The sequence below is a fragment of the Notamacropus eugenii genome, chromosome 3, assembly GCF_028372415.1.
Source record: "Notamacropus eugenii isolate mMacEug1 chromosome 3, mMacEug1.pri_v2, whole genome shotgun sequence".
Classification (NCBI taxonomy): domain Eukaryota; kingdom Metazoa; phylum Chordata; class Mammalia; order Diprotodontia; family Macropodidae; genus Notamacropus; species Notamacropus eugenii.
In genome coordinates, this window is record NC_092874.1 from 291,362,164 (window position 1) to 291,382,944 (window position 20,781).

The following is a 20,781-nucleotide window of genomic DNA, read 5'->3' on the forward strand; positions in this document are numbered from 1 at the left end:
ATTTGGACTTTAGACCTTTGACTTAAAATTCATCCTTCTTTCTGCTGGACCACAATGTTTCTAAGTAATAAAGAAGCTTAAGTTTTGCCTTGCAAGGCAAATTCTAGATTTATCAGAAGTTGTACTAGGGCAGCAACAGGCTATATTGATCTGCTAACCCAGTACTGTTATGCCCATTTTACATTTGACAGAGCTGAGGCTCAAAAAAGTACACAGTTATGCAAGTATTAGAAATAGAATTTGAGCCCTGATCTGATTGAATTCAAGTCCCTCATGTCACCTATCCTGTGACTTTATACATAGCAGGAGCACCCCCCCCCCCCCAAATGAATTTCAAAAGTGTTGAGCAAACACTCAAACAAGTAGCATCAGTCATACATCTATTTTTATTTGAAGGGGGGCAGGCTAGGCAATTCGGGTTAAATAACTTGCCCAAGGTCACACAGCTAGTAAGTGTCAAGTGTCTGAGGTGAGATTTGAACTCAGGTCCCCCTGACTCCAGGGTCAGTGCTCTATTCACTGTACCATCTAGCTGCCCCCACACATCTACTTTAAAGGACAGATTTCAAGAACATTTTTAGAACATGAGAAGTATTATTTGCATGGTGCATTTACAATGAAGAGTCTATGATAACTAGTGTTAACTTGGCATAATAATCACATATCGTTATAAGCTTTGTTAAGTCCTTTACACATCTAACACTAAAAAGAGCTCCTGGGGAGCTGGAGCTGGGCTACCAAGACCTTCTTTTTCTTCTAAAGAACCCAGGCGTTTACCTTGTACAGGGTTCCACCTTGGAGGAACCCAATAGAAACTAGGCTCATTTCTTTCATATTCCTATACTCATTAAATCCTGATCCTAGGTTCCAAGAGACAAATTATTTAAAGTGGAGCATTAGGCTCATGTCTAGAGTTTCCCCCAAAAGGAAAGTTACCAAAGTTCTTAGTGCCAATATGGATTACGTATGGAACAGGTATTTATTTCCTACACACAAAAGGAATGCTAATCACAGAAAATTCTTAAGTGCACATTTAGCCAAACAAACTTAAAACAGAATTCTCTAACTTAACTTGTAATTACTGTTATAATCTCAGGGAAGCTGATATTTAAAGCTCATCAGAACATAAAGCAGTTTGCAAGATGGCTGATTAGGCATTTTATTTTTTGCCTTGAATATGCATGTCCAAACAGCTGCTAGTATATATCTGCTGGTAAGACAGCTAAACTTGGAATAACTATTTTATTGGTGGCCATCCCCCCAGTGGAGAAGCTTTTCTCCCCCTCTTTTTTTTGGTGAGGTAATCAGAGTTAAATGACTTGCCCAGGGTCACACAGCTATTAAGTGTCAAACGTCTAAGGTCACATTTGAACTCAGGTCCTCTTGACTCTCAGGCTGGTGCTCTTGAAGAAACTTTACTCTAATTCATTCATCTAGTTTTCATGAGGTGGCTTTCATACCTGGATAGATACTCATTTGGATAAGACCAGAGAAGTACATAAAAATTCAGTCCAAACACAACACACACACACACACACACACACACACACACACACTCAGTAAAGATAACATGGACTACCTATGACAGTAAATGTATACAGCCACACTCTCCCACTTCTGTAAAAAAGAGAAAAAAATAAACTTTCTTAGAGTTCTGCTTCGTAGGTGGGAAGGGAGAAGGGATATGATTTTTTTTTAACAAGGTCCTAATATTGGCTGAGGATGGATATAATGTAACTTAGTTGGATGAGGGACCTAGACTACAAGCAGTTCAGCTAACCTCTCAAAACTTAATTCCTCATCTTTAAAATGGGGACAATAACAGTATTGTTGCAAGTCCAGAAATATTGAAAAATTAAGATATTATGAGAATATAAGTGAATTTTAAAATTATCTATATCCCCTTTGCAGGGCAGGTAGGGGGTTCAGTGCATAGAGCTCCGAGTCTGGAATCAGGAAGACCTGAGTTCAAATCCGACTCCAGACACTTAACTGTGTGATCCTGGGCAAGTCACTTAATCCTCTTTGCCCCAGTTTCCTCATCTGTACAATGGGCTGGAGAAGGAAGTGGCAAACCACTCCATTGTCTTTGCCAAGAAAAGAGAGTTGTACATGACTAGAAATGACTGGACAGAAACATATTCCCCTTATAATAGAAGAGTAAGGATAACAATGAGGGAAAGGAATGGGAGAGGGGGAGATAGATTCTGTAGTCACATCTTTAAAAAAAACATAGTATGTTTTTCAAGTAATCTCCCTTCCCTGTAAGTCTTCATCTTTGCAATGAATATTATTTTAGACAACTCTTGCAGAATCAACAAGTCAGCAAATATTTATTGAGGACCTGTTGTGTGCCCAGCATTCTCTTTTCAAATAAAAATATTTTAATTTGCCCTGAATTATCTTGCTTATTTACTGAACATAACTCTAGTCAGTGGGGATACACTCATCTGTCCCCATTCAGTCACATTATCCTTGGATCTTAGGGACTCCACAGAACAACTAGTCAAATTCATACCAGACCATGGATACCACTGCTAGATACTTGATCATTGCTTACAGGAACTAATAAAATATGAGTGGCCTATATCTCTCAGCCAATTAATGTAGCTAACTAGATCCTATAAGCCCTGATACGTTTACAACTCTTTCTCTTTCATTGAGTTGCAAAATCAAGCTACCAGAAGTGTAAAGTAGGAGAAATGTGAGCAACCCCCAGGTATTTCTAGAAAATCAATCAACTGAAGGTGGAAACTAGATATGGACAAGTCTAATCAATTTCAGAGAGTAGAGTATTTGATTTGTTCTTGCTTGTCCTTTGTTTTCAAAAGAACCATGACATCAAGGAAATAATGCCATGACATGCAAATGAATTGGATTTAAGTGGTGGGAGGATTGTGTGAAGTCATCAGCTTCACCTACTCTTCCTGGAGCCATTTGGGTCCAATGGTGAGATGTAGATCAAGATGACTGGATATGGCTTTGGATTCTGTGGGAGACTTTGGCTTTTTAAAGTAATTGAATGAAAGCAGATGATACCATACAGGAAATGTTTTGGGATTGATTAAAGAAAGTCATGCTCTGTAAGACTTGAATTTTTTAAAAAAAAGGCAGTTTAGAATCTAATTTTCCCATGATGGGCCAGTCTAATGGAGTCTAGTCCTACCAAGACCCTGAGAGGGAATTACCTAGAGTTCTCCATGAGGAGAAGAAAGTGTCTCAGGATACTTTTTAGGAAATGCAGTCTGTTATCAAGTGTAAAGCTGAATGTAGCAGAAATAACACTGACATTGGATTTAGGAAAGGCCTGGGTTCAAACCTGCTACTGATACTAGTGTGATCTTGGGCAATTCATTTAACTTACTCGAGTCTCTGTCTCTTAATCTGTAAAACGGGGTAAATAACGCAAATACCCAGCCTCATAGAGTTGTTCTGAGGATGAAATTAAATTTAAAAAAAATTTTTAAAGTATGACGTAAACATCAGAATAGGTGAATTTATGGATATGCTAAGTGTGACTCACAATAACCCAATGTCTAAAAAAGATGAATATTTTGCATCTCATCATTTAAGTTTGTATTTTTAAAGCTTTGTTGTTATTTTGAACACTAACTTTAGCTGAATTAGATTATTTAGGATCATATATTTAGAACCAGAAAGAACTTAGAATCCATTGATACCAACCCCTTTCTTTTAGAGATGAAACTCCAAGAGGCTTAGATAATTTGGATTTGAATCTTACCCAAGTCTTAATGTAAGAAATAGCAGAGCTAGTATTGAAAACCAGGCCCTCTTATTCCAAATTCAATCATCTTTCCAGCATAGTATGTGCCATTTATAAAGTACTTCAGAATTTGTAGCAAAATATACTTTCCTTGCAACAATTCTTTGCAGTAGGTAGTAAAATTACTATTGACCCATTTCACAGGTGAGGAAATTGCAGTTGGAGTGGGTAAATGACTTGATCAGGGTCCTGCAGTCCTAGTGTCCTCAGCCATCATCCTAACAAGTGATCTTTGTGGAGATGCAGCTTGGAAAATGCTCCTGCATGTGTCATAGGTAATGGAGACACAAAAAAGAAAGTTCTTACCACCAAGTCCTTGTCTCTGTAAAATGAGAACCATAAAAAACTGATATGATCTTAGTAGTGAAATTGGCATTAAAGAAGAGTCACTGCCTTCTGTTCTGCTGTTGTACCCTGAGCACCATGAAACTTGCCATTGAATACACACAGCAACAACCACAGTGTGCGAGGATTTTTTCTGGTAGACTTAGAACTTCATTGCAATGCAAGAACTTAAAATATTCCCAATGGTCTCTTAAAGCAAAATGCCTTCCGTATCCAGAAAAAGAACTGTGAAATTAGATTGGAAAAGGTAGCAGATCATTTTCTTTTTGTATTCTGTTTTGGTTTGTTTTATGATTTCTCCCATTCATTTTAATTCTTCTATGCAACATGACTAAGGTTAAAAAAATGTATTTAATAGGAATGTATGTGTAGAACCTATATAAAATTGTATGCTGACTTGGGGAGGGAGGGGGAATAGAGGAGGGGAGGGAGAAGGAAACATCTAAGTTATATGAAAGTAATTGTAGGACACTGAAAACAAATAAAATTAAAAAAAAAAAAACGCCATTGAAATCTACCGTGTGGCTTGTCTGCACATTGGTGGTTTGTTTCCACATCAGAATGTGAGGTCTTTGAGAGCAAGAATTTCTATTCAGATCACAAGTACTTAGCACACGGTGCCTGGCACACAGCAAGGGTTTAATAAATGTATGTATATATGTTTCCTTCCTTCCTTCTTTTTTTTCTCCCCTGTCTCCAATTTTTATGTTTCCATGGTTTTGCCTAATTTCTAATGTTCCCATGTCTACAAACAGGAGGGGTTTACCTACCTGTCTGCTCTGCATGTGGAAAAACACTTTATTGGGTCAGCAGGAGAGTGTCCAGCTGAATCAGGTGTTCAGCCGGATGTGTTCATGCATGCATTTCAGCACTTTGTGATTGAGTGTCCAGTTCACAGTAGATGGATGGCTTGATCCTCTAAAGCCTTTATTTATTTATTTGTATAAGGTATCTTTATTCTGAGGAGCTCATAGCATTTTGCAGACATTAAATTAACTGCTAATCCTTCCCTATCCTCTTGGGAGGGAGGAAAAAAAAATCTCATGATAAATATTAGAGACTAGATTTGTTTTTAGAGACTTGGAAGAGGAAGAGATGAGAAAATAGAGAAGGGCAGGTAAGGAGGGAAAGAAACTGCAAGAGGAAAACATCATGAGGGCAATTTTTCTAGCCTGTGATTAAACGTTTCATCTCCCTTCACCCTAAAGAAGGCCCTGAGCTCCCATGGTCCAGCTGCCAATGGTTCCAGATGGTGGTTTATGTTTTGTGAATCTGCGTGCAGTCTCTAAGCTGTAGCCCCCCCACCTTCTGGCTGTAGCTGGAGATACTAAGATTACTCAGCACCTGCCCAGATGTCTATCTGAATATGACCCTAAACTCTAAACTGTTTAGATTTCCAGGGTACGTAAGTCTAATAAGAGGAGTAGTCAGAATAACTCACAATTACACAGGGTCTTATAAGTACAAAGGAATATTCACATACACACACACATAATCACAGCATTTGATCTTTACAAAAAACCACAGAAAGAGGAAGTGCCAAACACGTTAGCCCCATTCTACATAAAGGCAAAGTAAGGCTTGGCCCTAATAAGGAGTAAATTAATTGTGCTAATGAGAAGTTAGTTGCCTAGAAATGCTCGTGAACTCATGAATAGGAAATCTTGAAGAGCTGGGCTAGGGAAGCCTGAATAGTGCAGGAAAAGTCATTTAATAATAACATACCATGCTATAATATTGTCAAATCATAACTGACATTTATATGGCACTTCTAGTCTTCCAAAGTGATATATATATGTGTGTGTGTGTGTGTGTGTGTGTGTGTGTGTGTGTGTGTATGCGTGCACACATGCACACACACACACACAGAGTCTCACTTGATTATCACACCAACCTAATGAGGTAAATGACATTATTATTTTCATTTTGCCTATGAGGAAACTGAGGCACAGAGAAGTTTAATGACTTGTCCAGGGTAGCACAGTGAATAAGCAGCAGAGATAGAAATTGAACTCGTGTTTTCCTCCTCCTCCGCCTCCACTGTACCCACTGCTGATTAACACAGAAGCTTTAACCTCCTCCCTTTCCACCCTAGGTTTGCCCTTCCTTAAGTCATGGGTTCCCCACCCCACCCCCACCAATACTGGCTCTAGCCATAGTGCAGACACCCCCTCATTCTTTACACAGTAGCTCAGAAAACTTGAGTTCAAGGGCCATCCACTCTCAGCCTTCTCAAAAGGAGGAATCACAAGTGTTTTGTGACCATGCTTGACCCTTTAATTATGAATTAATCAAATATTCTGAGGACTCCATAAGTTTCACCAGCCTGCCTAAGGTATGTGTATGTGTGGCTGGGTGGGGGAGGGAGGTACTCTATGACACAAATTTTAAGAACTCCTAATCTAGTCTGACACTCTTGTTTTCTCAATAAGGAAGCTCAAAAAGGGGGTCGTGCAGTGGTTTGCTCACAGGAATACATGCTGAGTAATCTATGGGTCTGCTTTGTCCCCTGGTAGCAGAGCTGGGGAGCTGAACTCAGTGGGTCAGATAGAAATTGACTTTTTCTTTTCCTCCATCTGGCTGTTTGGCTTTTTTCAGAAAGTGCTGCTGTGACGTGCCCTCTCTGCGTACTTCATCATGGTCTGACATAGGGGAGAAGAAACTTCCTTAAAGCAGAGGTGAATTTCTCATGTCATCCTAAACCAGACAGTTCTTGTTATATGGGAGAGAAGTCAGGAACCTGATTTTCCCTCCTGTTGTCCTTAATGTGGGCATGCATGCTGAGTCTTTATTTCTTCATAACACAGAACTATGGCTTGGAAATAAATTATTTCATCTGAAAAAGGAAGGTGGGAGTGAATAAGGGTGTGTGGAGGGTGTAGGAATGTAGAAGAAATAGATGCACCAAAAATGCCTATAATTTGAAATAGTCATGAAATTTTTGCTTACCAGTGGGTGTCCTGGAGAGAAGGGAGTCCTGCTTATCTTTTTTAAAATTTAGCCAGGAATAAACAGAGGTTTCTAAAGTTGTTGGAGAAAAATGAAGAACAGCTGGTCTGGGCTCCCCAATGGTTGCAATTTAAGCTGCTAGTGGGAGGTCTACATAGGAAACTCCTTCCTGGTCTCCTGTTCTGGGGCACACAGCAGCTGCGAGGGATTCAGAGCCCATCTATTTTAACCCTACAGGCACAGGGCTAGTAGTGATGATATACTTGGGAGACTTGAGAGAAGCAGTGGTGTTTTCTGTAGACCGTCCTGTCCCAAGGGCTCATAGGATCCTAGACTGGAGCTGGGATGGAAATCAGAGACCAGCTAGTCCAATCCTTCCATTCTGTTGATGTTCAGTCATGTTGTGACCCCATTTGAGATTTTCTTGGCAGAGATACTGGAGTTGTTTGCCATTTCCTTCTCCAGATCATTTTACAGAGCAGGAAACTGAGGCATACAGGGTGAAGTGACTTGTCCAGGATCACACAGATACTAAGTGTCTGAGGCCAGACTTGTGAAGATGAGTCTTCCTGCTTTCAAGTCCAGTGCTCTATCTGCTATACCCAATTATTTCATTTATAGATGAGAAAGTGAATGCCAGGGAAGTGGGATGAGCAACAGAACTGGGGCTGGAAGCCAAGTCCTCTGGTACCAAATCCAGTGTTCATTCTACTGTAAAAATATTCCACATAAGGTCCTCTGGCATTTAAAACTCATCACAACTTGAATCCTTTGTATCTGTGCAGACTTCTTAGACTTGATTCCTAATTGCATACTCTCCTGTCCAGTTACACTGGTGCACTTGCAGATCCTTGAACGTAGCTCTCCAACCCTGCTCTCTGTGCCATTGTATGGACCATGCACCTGCCTGGAATGCTTTGCCTCCTCATTTCTACCTCTTAGTTTCCCTGGATTTTTTTTTTAAGATTTAGATCACAAATCACTTTCTGCAGGAGATTTTTGCCTATCCTCTTTCCCCACCCCTAGCTGCCAGCACAGCTCTGAAGATTACCCTCTATCTACTCTTTACAAAAAGCTATCTGTCTGAAAAATCTAGCTATCCTGTATCCATCTATCTGTCTAAATATCTGTCAGTCTGAATATCTATCTGAACATCTATCCATTTATCCAAATGACATCCAATCCAAATAGATACATATCTATGTATCTATTTATCTGAATTTCCATTCAGCTTTCTGTCTGAATGTCTTTCTAAATATCTATTCTCTATCCATCTGTCTGTCTGAAAATCTATCTTGAATATCTATCCTCTATCTATCCATCTGTCTATCTGAATCTCTCTCTCTCTCTCTCTCTCTCTCTCTCTCTCTCTCTCTCTCTCTCTCTCTCTCTCTCTCTCTCTCTCTCCATCTAACCAGCTTTTCATAGACCTTTGGTTAAGAACTGCTGCGCTAAAGGACAAATACTTCACATTGTGTAGTGAGGGAGAAACTAATTCAAGTCCTTCATTTCTTTCTCAGTATTGTTTATGCTCAGAATAAGAGATTCTATTTGAATAATGGGCATTGGATCAGAGTTTTTGAGGTTTGATAAGCAGAAACTTGAATATTTTCAGCAGTATAGAAGATACATTTTATTATTCATAAGCAATTTATTTGCCATATCCACAGTCTGGATTATTCTTCATCCAAATCTCAGAACAAAATTTCCTATAGTTTCAAGGTGAGTGAAGTTGCGTATAAAACATGTGGAAACTTGCCCTTACATATGGCATACTATACTACCCAGACTGCACATTTTGTATAGCCTACTCAATTTTCTCCATTCCTATGTTCATCCATCACAACACCATAATTCCAGAGCTAGAAGGGACTCTAGAGGCCTTCTTATCTTTATCCTTCCTTTTATTAAAAAAAAGAAAAAGAAAAACTGAGGTCCAGCAATTAAAGTGACTTATTAAATGTGACAGTCCAGTCATCCATTCATCATCCATCTATCCTCTTATTTTATTTGTTTTTGAAATCTTTAATGTAATTTATTTTCAGTTTTCAACATTCACTTCCACAAGATTTTGAATTGCAAATTTTCTCCCTATCTCCCCCCTCCCCCCACTCCAGGACAGCATGTACCCTAACCAACCCTTTCTCCAATCTGTCCTCCTTTCTATCATCCCCCCTTCTATTTTCCTATAGGCCAAGATAGATTTCTGTACCCCATTGCCTGTACAACTTATTTCCCAGTTGCATGCAAAAACAATTTCTAACATGTATTTTTTAAAGCTCTGTGTTCCACATTGTCTTCCTTCTTCCCTCCCCACCCACCCTCATTGAGAAGGCAGGCAATTCGATAAAGGTCATACATGTGTAGACAGGCAAAACACTTCTGTAACAGTCATGTTATGAAAGACTAATCACACTTCCCTCTATCCCATCCAGTCTTCCATTTATTCCATTCTCTCTCTTGACCTGTCCCCCCACAATAGCATTAGCTTCTGATTACCCCTTCCCCCAATATGGCATCTCTGCTATCATACTCCGTCTCCTATCACCTTCTTCCCTGCCTTCCTGTAAGGTAAAATAGATTTCCATACCCAATTGAATATGTGTTATTCCTTCCTTAAGTCAAATCCAATGAAACTAAGGCTCTCTTATTTCCTTTGACCTCCCCCCTCTTCCCCTCCATTGTAAAAACTCTTTCTTGCCTCTTTTATGTGAGATGCTTTACTATATTCTACCTCTCCCTTTCTCTTTCTCCCAGTACATTCCTCTCAATACTTAATTTTCTTTTTTGGATATCTTCCCTTCATATTCAGCTCTGTGCCTTCTCTCTCTCTCTCTCCCTGTAAATACATGTATGTGTGTATATATATATGTGCATGTACATGTATATGTGTGTATCTGTATATATCATGTATGTGTATACATATGTGTATATGCACGCATATATACATACATGCTATATGTTTGTATGTGTGTATATATGTGTGTTTATATGTATGTGTATACGCATATATTCCCTCTAACTTCCCTAATACTGAGAAAGATCTCATGAGTTACAAATATCATCTTTCCATGTAGGAATGTAAATAGTTCAAATTTAATAAGTCCCTTATGGTTTCTCTTTTCTGTTTATCTTTTCATGTTTCTCTTGATTCTTATATTTGAAAGTGAAATTTTCTATTCATCACTGGTCTTTTCATCAAGAATATTTGAAAGTCCTTTATTTAATTGAATATCCATTTTTTTTTCTCCTGAAGTATTATGCTCAGTTTTTCTGGCCACGTGATTCTTGGTTTTAATCCTAGTTCCTTTGACCTTGGGGATATCATATTCCAAAACCTCTGATCCTTTAGTTTAGAAGCTACTAAATCCTATGTTATCCTGATTGTGTTTCCACAATACTTGAATTGTTTCTTTCTGGCTGCTTGTAACATTTTCTCCTTGACCTGAGACCTCTGAAATTTGGCTACAATATTGCTAGAAGTTTTCCTTTTGGGATCTCTTTCAGGAGTTGATTGGTGGATTCTTTCCATTTCTACTTTGCCTTCTGGTTCTAGAATATCTGGGCAGTTTTCCTTGATAATTTCTTGAAAGATGATGTCTAGACTTTGTTTTTTTGATCATAGCTTTCAAATAGTCCAAGAAATTTTAAATTACCTTTCCTGGATCTATTTTCGAGGTCAGTTGTTTTCTCTGTGAAATATTTCACAATGTCTTCTATTTTTTTCATTCTCTTGGTTTTGTTTTATAATTTCTTGATTTCTCATAAAGTCATTAGCTTCCATTTGCTCTGTTGTAATTTTTAAGGAATTATTTTCTTCAGTGACCTTTTGGACCTCCATTTGACCAATTCTGCTTTTTAAGGCATTCTTCTCCTAATTGGCTTTTTGAATATCTTTTGCCATTGTGGTTTGTCTATCTTTAAAGGTGTTATTTTCTTTAGCATTTTTTGAGGTTTCCTTTAGCAAGATTTTGACTCATTTTTCATGATTTTCTTGTGTCACTCTCATTTCTTTTCCCAATTTTTCCTCTACTCCTCTTATTTGATTTTCAAAATCCTTTTTGAGCTCTTCCATGGTCTGAGATAATTTTGTATTTTTCTTGGAGGCTTTGGATGTAGAAGCCTTGACCTTGCTGTCTTCCTCAGGTTGTATGCTTTGATCTTCCTCTTCAAAAGAAAATGCCTTTTCACCAAGAATGTAACCTTCTATAGTCTTATTTTTTCCCCCTTTTGCTCATTTTCTCAACCAATTACTTGACCTCTGAGTTCCTTGTTAAGTGGAGGGTATAGCTGCTTTTGAAGATATCTCCAAAGTGGTATGATCAAGGGAGAGGAGTTTATTCCTCTCCTGGCCTGCATTCTAGTCTTTGAGCAACCACAAGCATCCTTTTCTGCCCTGGATCTGTGAGTAGGATTTCTTCTTCACCGCCACCACTGGCTCTGCCAAGCCAGCACTTCTCCTTGCCCCAGAACCGCCACCTAGGCCTGCAACCCTGATCAGCTGCTTGATTCATCCACCATCTCTAGGCCAAGAGCTCCCAAAGCAGCCTCAGTTTCAGCAGTGGTTGCTGCCATCTTGGGTCTGGGTCTGGGGCTAGAGTTGGGTCTCTTTCTACTCTCACCCAGGTGAGAGAGCTTTCCCACTGAACTTTGAAGCTGTCTTTGGTGTTTGTGGGTTGAGAAGTCTGAAAACCAAGGTGCAGTAATTCAGCATCTTGAGTGCCATGCTGGGCTGTGCTCCACTCTGAGCCCAGTGCAATCAACCCTTCCTGTTGACCTTCCATTTATCTTTGACTGGAAATCTGTTTCACTCTGTCACTTTGTGGCTTCTGCTGCTCTAGAATTTGTTCAGAATCATTTTTACAGGTATTTTGGGGATTTGGGTGGAGAGTTCAAGCAGATCTTTGCTTCTACACCACCATCTTGGCTTAGCCCCTCTGTCCTTTTATTTAATTTTAGCCAAGACATGCAGTTTCACTGGAGTAATGAAGTCCCAATTTGAACATTCCTCTTCTGATGCAGATTGGTAACTTTATCTGTGATTGAAGGAGTTCCTTGGGTGACTAAGAGGTTAAATAACTTGTCTCTGGTCACACATCTAGAGTGTGTCAAAGGTAGAATTTTAACTCTGGTCTTCTTAAGTCCAAGACAAACTCTTTATCCCTTGAACTAAGCCACCTTTCCCATCTATCTAGTCATCCATCTATTTATCCATCCATTCATTCACCTACCAATCCATCCCATTAGCCATTATTTACTTCAGCTGATAATTTATTGATCTATAATCCATTCATCTACCTATGCTATCTAACTATGCATTCATTCACCTATGCATGTATCCATCCAAATATCTATCATCTTTATATCTACCCATTCATCCATCTATTTATCCATACCTATCATAAAGACTGAATATCAACTAAGTACGAAGCATAGTAGGTGCTGAGGAAGACACAAAGATTCATAAAACAAAGTCCTATCTCATAAGTAACTTACAGCTTAGTAGGGAGATCAAAAATATTAAAAAATAATTATGTAATCATGGTATCATGTGAAAAGACAAAAAGGAAAGAGACAAAATAAGATGAGCATCCAGTAGACAGAGGGATCATGGTTATCTGGAAGATAACCTAGAAAGGACCTAGAAAGGAAATTGCTTAAGTTGGGCAGAATTTGGACCCATGGAAAGGACACAAGGGAAGGAAATGAGTTATGCAGTTATTCCCCTCAGTCAGCAATCTCCTAAATCATTATTATTTGGATCTGTGATACATTCTGATAATTTTGCATCAGATCAGCCTTCTTACTTAGACATATAAATTTATGTGACTTACAGAAAGCAGAGGCCATCTGGTACTCATACCTTTGTCAAGATGGAGCAAAAAGTTGGCACTCCCAACACCAAGACCACACAATTGTGATAAAAAAAAAAAACACAGAATCAAAAACTTACTGATTGGTGCTTTTGTCCACCATTGAGGTGAATCAAGTTTTCTCTACCATCTGGCTGAGCCAATTGATCTTGTTCATTGAATTCATTTACAAAGGAAAAAAGATTATTTTGAAAAATAGCAGATTTAGTGCTGATGAATAAATATTACCTTAGACTGTATTTTAAGGTGAAGTAAAAATGAAAATTAAGAAAACTGTCTGGATAATTCAGGTCAAGAAACTGACTACTCAAGGTGAAAAAGAAAACCTTTCCTTTCCTCCATTTCACTGCTGGTTAACAGCATCCTCATCTAATCCCCTGGAAGGGGGAGAGGTTTGGGAGGGATAATGAACTTGAGAGAAAGAGTCTTAAAGATAGTTCCTTTCTTTTTCTAGATGAAAGTTGTGAGATTTAGACCTGAAACATTAGAATTTATAATGTTAGAGCTAGGATAGCATCTAGAACATGAAGTGTTAGACAATCAAATATCACATCTTGAGGATACCAGAAAAGACAAAGTTAAAATATTGGGGGCCCTTAGAACCATGACTGTCAGGTTTGAGAAGAGTCTTAGCTAATTTAACTCCCTCATTTTAATGATGGGGAAATCATGACTTTTGGAGGCCAAGTGACTTGCAGGGTTATACAAGGAGTTAACACCCTCCTAACCCAATAAATACCCGAGTCTTTTCTGTGTGTCTCTTTAATGTTCAGTATTCATAATTCAGCATGCTTTTCAACATGAAGTTGCGATTTGTTCTATGGCATAATGAATTAGCATTTTGTAAAGAGCCAATGTAGTGGGGAAAAGATAGAGAGGGGGAAATATTTAGAGACCAAGAAGCAGAGAGGGAAGCATAGGATAAATCTTAGGATTGGTCTATATCAAAGTGTGTTGATCAAGACATTATGATTAGTTTTCTTATTCCAGAAAAAAGGTTTCCCAGAAATCTGTCTTTCTATCTATCTATGAAGTTCACACATTGGAGGACACCAGGTCCCTGCCTAAGGGTTCTTCTGGACCCTCCTGGCTTAAGAGTGATTATCAGTAGTAACTGCTGCTGTTTCCCTCCCAGCCTGATGTCTTTCTTTTGCTTTGCCTCATTAAAGGGGCCATCCCCTGGCTACTTCTTAAACAGTTCTATTCAATGAATGGGCCTTGCCTCACCCTAAGTGAGTATCTGAACAGATCTTGGTCTTTAAAAGGGCCAAGATCTCCCAGTGCACCCTGGGTCATCTCCAGTCATCCTGATGAATATCTGGTCACTGGATTCAGATGGCTCTGGAGAAGTGAGGCTGGTGACCTGCACAGCCCTCCCTCACTCAAAACAAAGTCAAGTGTAAGTCATGTCATCATTTCTCTGATGGCATGATTTTCTTCCGCAATGAAGGACAAACACAATAATCTATTTATCTATCTGTCATCTCTACATATACATGTTTATATACATGCATAGATATACAATGTACATATGTTGCATATATCTATCTATATTTATATCCCTGTCATCTATATGTGTATATATAGACATACATGTATACATATATATATACATGCTGTATACAAATATATTCTAAATATCTATGTCTATATTTATATTCTATGCATCTATATGTATATATACATATGTAAATGCAGACATAGTATATAAGTCTATATTTGTATTAATCATGGTATTCTAAAGCCTAGGTACTGTTTCTCAGAACAATGTCTTAAATTACATAAAAATAAAATATAAAAGAACCCAATTTTATTGAAATACATTTGTTAGATTTTTAAAAACAAGTTCTTGAATATCCATTAAGAATCCCATCTCTGTCCTAATGGAGCCCACCCATCATTTCTCACTTGAAGCCCTGTAGGTCTCATGAATAAAGGCTCTGGTTTTGCCATTATCTCCATTGATAAAAATATAATCCTTTCTGAAGACTATGCATATCCATGCACAGTGGGATAGAGTGATGACGTTCTCTTTCTCAATAGGTCTTGCTATCATTAAACATAACACATAACATCTAAAAAACATATTTTTTTAGACTAAGTTGCCAGTGGATCCTGCCTGCAATAATTTGACCAGTTTCTGAACTATTACCAAATCCGTCATGGTCCAAGACAGGGATCCAACAAGAACCAAAGGTTGGAGAACAGAAAATTCAGGACATCCCAGAGAAGGCAATGCCCAGGGTATTGGCCTTAGAAGAAGCCATTTTCACAATTTAGGAATCAGCATGGTAGACTTATGGGAGAGGAAAGGAACATCAGTATAATAGCACCAAGAGGGTAAAGATGGTCTCGAAGCAGTCATGAGAGTCAACACTTCTGACCTGGTGTTTAGACTGACCCTTTTTACTGCAGTGGCAAATCATTATGTGTTGAAAGGAGAAAATACACGAGGATCAAATTCTGAATCTAGGACAGTTCCTAATATTTATTTTGAGGGAAATGTGTGCTAGGTTGTACTGAAAATTACTTGAGGTCTTACACATGAGGTCTAAATACAGCTGAAGTTATGTCACAAGGTTTTGGGGATGTATAGGGCTCTATCAGAGTCTCACCAAATATAAATGCTAGAATCTTGCTACTTCAAACTTTGAAGGTTTTATTTTATTTATTCATTCACTTGTTCATTCATTCATTCATTCATTTATCTAGGCATTCAGTTATTTATTTATATGTTTATCATATCAATTATCCATTCATTCATTATTTATCCATTTACTCATCCATTCATTCATTTAAAAAAACTTATTTACTTATTTGTTTGTTTGTTTTTATAAGCTCTGACATAGATACGCCAGAGAGAAGAGGGAAAAGCTTTGAAGGTATAATCAAGACTTGGCTCTCACTGACCTAGTAATACAGGTTCATCATAAACAAAACTTTTGGGGGCTTTTTGTGCCCAAGGCCTCATGTAGCTTCTAGCACAAGCACTGGCAAGGAAAGCTACTCAGGAATTCAGCCCCTGCTCCCCACCCCAGGAATCTGCTTGGTACTGAAGAGCTACAACTTATTTACTTATGAGCTATCCTTTTGACATGCAAAGATCTGCCCTTGCAACAGAATGGGTCAGCCTCAGTAATAGGTTAGTGGGGGATGGGGAGGGGGAAACACTTGTGGCCTTCTAGATCCTTACATGTGACGTTTTGATTGAATCCAAACTTTTTAATGTTTTAATAAAAGGATTTGTTTTGCAAAATTTGGATCCTAGAGGGGATAGGGAGCCACTGGAGTTTATTGGGGGAGGGTGGTAGAATTGACATGGTCAGACCTGTGCTACAAGATTATCTGATAACTGAGTGGAGGAAGGATCAGAATGGGGAGATTTGTGTCAGGGAGACACACCAGAAGATTTATTACAATAGTCCCAGCTTGAGGCAATGGAGATATAGTGGATAGAGAACCTGACCTGGAGTCAAGAAGAATGTTCTTCCTGAGTTCAAATCCAGCCTCAGATACTTCCTAGCTATGTGACCCTGGACAAGTCACTTAACCCTGTTTCCCTGATTCCTCATCTGTAAAATGAGCTGGAGAAGGCAATAGCAAACCATTCCAGTATCTTTGCCAAGAAAACTCCAAATGGGGTCACAAAGAGTCAGACACAACTGAAAAATGACTGGACAACAAGTGATCATGCCTGTACCAATGTGGTTGCAGTCTCAGAAGAGAAAAGAGGACATATTTCATAGATGTTACAAAAGTAAACTCTATGGGCCTTGGCAACAGACTGGATATGAGGGAGGATAAGGAATGAGGGACAGAGTTTGACATCTATGTTTTGAGTCCAGAAGCCTCAGAGGATGGTTGTACCCTCTCCAGTGATAGGGAATTTGAAAAGAGAGAGGGTCCTAGAGAAAAGATTGAGTTCAATTTTGGATATATTGAGTTAAAGATGGCTGCAGAACATCCAGTTCAAATTGTCTAATAAGCAGTTGGAAATGTGAGATGGGATGTCAGCAGAGAAGCTAAATAAGTAGATTTGAGACTCATCGGTACAGAGATGATAGCTTTTGGCTTTCTGCCGTACCACTCAACTGCCCTGCCCCCTTTAATGTAGCAATGGGCTGGTACTATGTGTATTGAATAGCAGTTAGGGTGAGAGTAGAAGGAAGATGGCAGACATGTCAGAGCCTGATGAAGGAAAGCATATTGATACAGTGACATCTTAGGATGCTATTGCAAATACAATGTATCTGACAGGAATTCAGTCAGGATCAGTTAAATTCTGGATTGCTACAGCATTAGCCCTCCCTCATCCCTGAAGAAGAAAGGGCACTCAGGCACTCAGGTGAATTTTTCTGCTGTCTTGGACAAAGAAGTAGTATCCCTCTTAATCAGAAATATGTGCTGAGGCCGTTTGAGGAGTGACGGCCCTCCAGAGCCATCTTAAATTCAATTTATCCCAAATGGTGAGATAAATATTCTTGCTTGTGCAGGATATTAACCCTTGCAATACACTAGGCACAACCAGCCTTCAAATGCCGAAGATTTCTATCAGACTTCTGTTTAATATCTAGTCCACACAGGGTTAAGGCCTCGCCCCCAGTGGGTCTTTCTTCAGGAAACTGATCTTTCATTTGAGGGCTGGTTAATGAGGGCTTGAAAAAAGGGGGAAAGGCATGACTTCTGTTTAACATGGAAGTTTTCGGTCCCAGGAGCTCACAAGCTTTGTATTACTAGACTTGATGTTGATTTATTACATTAATTGAGCTAACATCACTTATTCTAAGAGTCAGGAGACCACAAGGAAGCATACAGCACTTTGATTCATGGGGTACATTCTATGTTCCAGGTTTTATCTTTGCCTCCTTTTACCTGTTCACTATCAAGGTGATTTGACAACTTGTGACCTTGGGCAAACCATTCAGCTGTCCATGCCTCACTTTCCTCAACTGCACAGACTTCTCTCACTCAAAACAAAGTCAAGGGCAAGTCATATCATTTCTCTGATGGCATGGTCTTGTTTGGCAATGAAGGATGAACACAATTCTCCATTGTAAAATGGTGTCAGATTGGATGGACTCTAATATCCCTTTCAGCTCTAATTCTCTGATTCTGTGACCCTCCTTGTCCTCAGTTACCTGAAAGATGAGGGAGTTGTACCAGATGACCACTAAGGTCCCTTCCTGCTCTCAGTCAAGGATCTTATGGCTTTTCTGATCTCAGTTTCTTCATCCATAAGCTGTGGGGATTGTCAGTTTTAAGTCTGTAATTCTATGAGGAAAAGATCTTTTCAGACATAAGTATGATAAATGTATTTCCTTCCCTTCAGGAACTTATATTCTCCTAGGAGGAAAATGTGACAAGCCCAGGAACATTTGAGAAAGGAGAGATGACTGCTAGCTTGGGATTTCAGGTAGGATGACAGATCTTTGGGGGAGCCATTTAATGTCACTGTTTACCGACTAGTCCTAAGGTCAGCCTTGTATCCTCATCTCTAACATCAGACTCCTCCAAAACATCAACAAAGCATAATAGAGAGACCTGGCCCACACATTTGAAATTCAAATAGTCTCTGAAGAAATGGTAGGGAACTTAAATTATTTTAATATGTGTTATTTTCCATTAACAGACAGATGGACATGGGTAGTAGCTTTGACCCCCATTAAGAGGTATGTTTTCTGAGAAAAAAATTCAGAGAGAAAAGAAAGAGCGTTGAAGCTCATTGGCTGGAATTGTGGCTAATCTAAGCAGTCTTTTGAAGTGTCATGGTCGCTAATGGAAATCCATCCATATAAGCTTACAGACATCCTCTGGAAAATAATCAGCATAATGACTATTATTTTCACAATACATATGAACCCCTAAGAGGATAGAAGAATACTTTAAAATCTGACATCAGCCTCTGGACCCTTTCTGGTTTAATACTTTCTTAAACTTCTTTGATGGGCCAGTCAAGTTAGCCTACGAGCTATTTCCCATACATGACATTGCATTTCCCGTCTGCTCAGGCTGCCCCTCCATTGCTTAGAAAGGACTTCCTCTTCACCTCCACTTTGTAGAACACTAGCTTCCTTCAGAGACCAGCTCAGGTACAAACTTGATCTCTTTAGGCTTTTCTAGGTTCCATCACCCACTAATTATTTTCTATTTAAATATCTATATCTACATTTATCTATATTAAATTAGAAAGGTTCCTTGAGATCAGCTTGCCAAACTCCTTCATATAATATATGAAGAAACCATATGGTTTCCTACACACAAGAAATCAAGAAGCACACACATATGCATACACATATGTGTGCATAATTTTGCTGTTATTTGGTTGTGTTCAACTCCTTACGATCCTATTTGGGGTGTGTTCTTGGCAGAGATACTGGAGTGGTTTGCCCTTTCCTTGTCCATCATTTTACAGATGAGGAAACTGAGGCAAAAAGAGCTGAGGGACTTGCCCAGGGTCACACAGCTAATAAGTGTGTAAGGACAGAATTGAAATCAGGGAGATGAGTCTTTCTGACTCCAGGCTCAATGTTCTGTATAATATGGTGCCCCCTAGCCACTCTAATGTATGTGTGTGTGTGTGTGTGTGTGTGTGTATGCACACATACACATGTATATTGTGTATGTATGTATATATACGTATATAAGCATTGTGTGTATATATAAATGTGTATGTGTTTATATATGTATATGTCTATATATGTCCATGTGAATGCCTGTATATGTGTATAGAGACATATATACATATATATAAACACATTTCTTGCTTATGAATGGTGACATGGCACAGTGGATAGAGAGTCAGTCATTCTGTCAGGAAGGCCTGGGTTCAAATTCTGTCTCAAAACTGGCAGCAGCAAATCACAGAACTTTTCATTGCTCTGCACCAGAGGTGACAAATTCAAGCCACCAAGCATCCTCCAGTACAATGTGAACCAGATGAAAATGCAAGTGGGAAATGTTTAACAAAAAATATTTTAAAGTACAGTACAATATAGAAAATGTTAATTTGTGGTTTTCTAAAGGCACACAAGGCTTCAGGGATCTGTTTCTATCTGAGGTTAACAGCACTGCTCTTGTCAAATCTTTAAGTTACAGCAAGGCAGAGGGAGTTTCTCCATCTGGGGGCTGCTTACATCAGTGAAATCCCAGGCCCTGACCTTTTCCCAATATTTCCTATTCATTTGTACTTGTATGTGCAAGAATGTAAGCTCATGGAATATAAGAACTGTGCCATCATTTGTCCCTGCATCCATAGCAAAGTGACAAGTCTGTAGTAACTACTTAAAAATTGTTGATTGCTTTTGACACTGTCTTTGGTTCTTGAATTTTGGTTTATTCTAAAACTATAGTATGGAAGGGGCAGCTAGGTGGTGAAGTGGAGAGACAACAGGGCCTGGAGTCAGAAAAACCTGAGTTTAAATCCGACCTCAGACATTTACCAGCTGTGTGACCCTGAGCAAGTCCCATAACCCCTACTGACCTTGGTTTCTCATCTATAAAATGGGGACACATTGGAGAAGGAAATGGCAAATCACTTCAGTGTCTTTGCCAAGAAAGCTCCATGGAGCTAAGACAAGACAGACTTAATATAAAGAGTAAAGGTATTATGGTTGGAGAAAAGTTTCTCTGTAGACTCTACAAAGGCAAATGACCATCAGAGCCCAGCAGAGAACTATTCCTCAGGGAAGTTTTATGAGGATTTCTTTTCCCATAATCCAGAGCTGTGATTTATCTTCTGCTATATGGCCTCTCTTGTAATTACTTCTCCTGCTCTATGTAAGCCCTTGTTGGAAAGTGTGTCCTGGACTCTTGGGAGAATAAAACAACTGG